The sequence below is a fragment of the Myotis brandtii genome, unplaced genomic scaffold (assembly GCF_000412655.1).
Source record: "Myotis brandtii unplaced genomic scaffold, ASM41265v1 scaffold1875, whole genome shotgun sequence".
Classification (NCBI taxonomy): Eukaryota; Metazoa; Chordata; class Mammalia; order Chiroptera; family Vespertilionidae; genus Myotis; species Myotis brandtii.
In genome coordinates, this window is record NW_005356961.1 from 699,851 (window position 1) to 703,832 (window position 3,982).

Here is a 3,982-nt window from a genome sequence, read left to right on the forward strand (position 1 = left end):
GATTTTTTTACAGAGAGAAAGGGAGAGGGATAGAGAGCTAGAAACATCGATGAGAGAGAAACATTGATCAGCTGCCTGCTGCACACCCCCTACTGGGGATATGCCCGCAACCAAGGTACATGCCCTTGACCGGAATCGAACCCGGGACCCTTGAGTCCGCAGGCCGACGCTCTATCCACCAAGCCAAACCAGTTAGGATGCCACTAGTTCTTATATAATTTATATGCTAATTTATTGTCTTCTGCTTAACTTATCAAAAAGTCTTATAACAATGTGGGGACCACCCACAACCATTGTTGTTTAGTTAATTTCTTCTGGCAATTCTTCACCCCCTCCATTTCACCTTCACTTCTCTGCTCAATATACTTTAAAAAAAACCAAACTACAAAATGAACATGTTTATAGTATGTATGCATGTATTCATATACATATTTGTATATATGTGTGTATATAAAGTCAACAACTTTTTTCCTCTATTCTTATTCCTCAGAAGTAACAACTATAGTTTAGAGTATATCCTTTCAGATCTCTTTTTGCATGTCATTTCTTCTTTTATTGTTAGTCAAAAATTTTAGGCTTTTAGATCCAGATTATTGTTTAATACATTACCTTCCCTATAAATAATTATGTTTTAATTTTCTAGATGTAGACCTATTTTACTTAATTTTGTTGGTTCATTCAATCTAAAGGTTCAGTCTTTCTATGGCTCAGAGACATTATCTATTATTATTTCTCTTCTGCCTTTTCTCTCATTTTGATGGTGTGTGTATGAGTGTGAGTGAGTGTCTCCAGAATCTATTCTCTTTGTGTCTCAAGTTTTCACTCATTACCTCTCAGTTCTGGGAGAATTCCTTTGAAATCATTTATCTGTTTGTTGTCATGATTATGAATATACTGTTCACTGCCTTTATTACATTTTTAAATTAAGTAATTGCTTTTTCACCAGAAACTAGACATTCTGGATCCCAGTGTTCTCTTTTCCTGGATTCAATATCCTCTCAGATCTTGTTGAGAGTGTAATTTTTAAAAGTTTATTTCAGTTTTGTGGAATAAAATGGTTTCATAAGTAGACACTTGTTCTAATTCCTCAGAACATTTCTCCTTGAAAAATTACTTGTCCTTTTTCATATATCTGGTTGATTTTCTTTGTTTATTCATCACTGTGGAAAATGATCTTTTAGTTTTGGAATTTAAGATGAATTTTGTCAGATGGAAGCATGGAACAGAGTGCCTAATCTCAGAGGAAAGGCAAAAGAGGGTAGGTGGGTGGTAGGTAATCAACCAAAGACCTTGTATGCATATATGCATAACCCATGGACACAGACAATAGGGTACTGAAGGCCTGGGGCAGGGGAGTGTAGGGGGGTTGCAACAATAAAGAATTATTTTTTAAAAAGATGAATTTTGTCAGATTTGTCTTCTAGTTCAAGACTAAGATTAGTCTTTATATTTTCTATAGTTTTATTTATCACTTCCCTTTTCTTCCTTCGTACCCATCTCCAGATAAGGAGAATAGTCTTTATGAAGAATTGAAAGGGTGTGCTAGCCAAAGTCAGTACAAGGAAGAGAACCTTGCTACTGTGCTAAAAAGGTTTCTTATCTACATTTGTTGTAGCTGCTTGAAATTACCCAGAGCACTGCCACTCTTCTCTAACTGGCACAAAGTTAGGGTCTTCATTTGGAACCTGATGCTGAGGGAACAGAAAACCATATCATGTGAAGTCAAGTTATTTGGTCTAGAATGGAGATTTATATGAGACATAATAACTTGTTTTTTAAATTTATTTTTTATTGTTGACATTATCACAGATGTCCCCCTAGTTGAAGGGCTGTCACAAGAAGGATTAGCTTATTTTGTATAGTCCCAAGTGGTAGAATTATGTTAGAAGAATTATGTTAGAATGTCTTACATTCAAGGAAGAAGGATTGCTATAACTGACACAGCTGCTGATTTAAATATTTATTGACTCCAAATTTCAACCATTCATTCAGGTATTACCCACACTTTTAGATGTTTCCATTTGATAACAACCTGCTGCATGGGTGGCCAAGTGCCTATGTGAAGTACTGGCAGGAGGCTACACAAGCACTGATTTGTCATTTGTTCACAGAGGCATCATCCTCAGAGAATTGCTGATTTCCATTTCTACTTTCTTTTTTTTGTAATTGACCTCAATTTCTTGATATTTAAAGTGGTAGTCATTAACCTTCATCTGCATGAATTCTCCTCTTTCCTTTCTTAATGACATTTCTTTGGAAAATGTAGTAGACAGAATAAAATGTCCACATCCTCTGTGAATACAGGAGTGGCCAAAAGTAGGTTTACAGTTGTTCATATGGAAAATAATACAATAATTAATAAATAATAATGTAAGAATAAACTGTGTTTTGCATACTCACAAAGGGAAATTAAGTAGACTATGGAATTACGATTGTAATCAACTGAATTTAAGATGGTGATTACCCTTGATTATCCAAGTGGGCCCAATGTAATTACAAGAGTCCTTAATTGTGGAAGAGGAAGTCAGAAAATGATGTAGTGTGAGTAAGACTCAGCTGGCCATTGCTGGCTTTGAAGATGGAAGGGACCCCAAACCAAGGAGTGCAGGAATCCTTTAGAAGGTAGACAAAGGATTCTTCATTTAGACTCTCTAGAAAAAAACATAGCCCTGCTAACACCTTGATTTTTTTTAACCCAGTGAGTACTATTTTGACTTTCTGAACTCCAGATCTGTAAGATAATGGATTTGTGTTATTTTCAGCCACTAAGTGTGTAATAATTTATTATAGCAGCAATAGGAAACGAAGGCAATTTCTGAGAATATCCAAGGCCATATCCTAGGAACAATAGGAACAGCTTTTTGGTATTTCTGTTATTTAAAAGCTTAAAATATCTATTGATGAATCAATGTATGCAACCATCTTCTAATAATCATTCATGTATGCTAATATACATCCACTTCTCCAAAGCTTCTTATTGACCTACTTTGTAGTCAACTAGGCTCTAGTCAATAAGAGTAGCCTAAATAAAAGGAATCCCAATGAAGTAAGTGAAACTTACAGGGAGGATTTTTTTTTTTACTCAATATAAGGAAGATTTTTCTGTTAAAACTATTCAAGGAGAGGAGAGATTGGGCTGTATTTGGAGGTTTTATGTCAGGAACTGAACAACTACTTAGTAGAGACATTAAAGAGAGGGTTCAGGCATTGGTTGAGCTGTTGGACTAATATAGATCTTATTGTTTTCAAACCCTAAGACCCCAAGGGATTGTGAGGAAGAAGCATCATGGAGGATTGGGTAGGACCCCTGTGTACAGTGCAAATTATGGCTATACATTGCCTTTAGTGAAGGCAAAAGCAGGCAATGGAATCCAGCTATACTCTTGTTTGCCAAGCTGTACATTCTGGCTGTGGGGCTGCTATGCCCTGAGGCAGGGGTACCTTTTGCTAATTCATATAAAGGTATTGTCTACTTGATAAGGTGTATGCCTTCAGGGCTGAATTCACCCAAAGAAGTTACCTTTTTTCTAATTTTTACAAAGATGCTATATAGATGCGAACACTAACTCTGGGACTACTTTTATAGGAGATGGTTTTTTGGAATTGGTGAGGGCAGGATAAATAAAAGAAGGGAGATTAATTCTTTAATCTCATTCTGGCTTCTTCAGCCCCTCAGCTCACTTCCAAATGGTACTATTGGTACTTGCTCCCAATCTATACATTCTAATAGGTAATAATGGATGAATAAACTAATAAATAAAACAGGTCTCTGTTTCAGAGCTAAATAAATATGATTTCTTCTGGGAATTCACTATATAAGGTGGTAGCAAATAGGGAAAGCAAGAATATCAAGTATGTATTTGGAGATCAAGGAGAGAGGTCTGTTCACTCAGGGTGTTCCTAGAGAAGGCAGAGCCTCTCTCTGACTTATAAGACTGGTTACCTACCCAAAGTTAGGGATAGATAATGCCAGAATTCTGAA

General features: G+C 36.1%; 1 protein-coding gene across 1 annotated transcript in view; it reads left to right on the plus strand.

Annotated features, from left to right (window-relative positions):
- The window catches only part of CCNB3 (cyclin B3), an 80,340-nt gene that overhangs the window by 67,791 nt on the left and 8,567 nt on the right, over positions 1–3,982 (plus strand). The gene's annotated exons all lie outside the window — the stretch shown is intronic.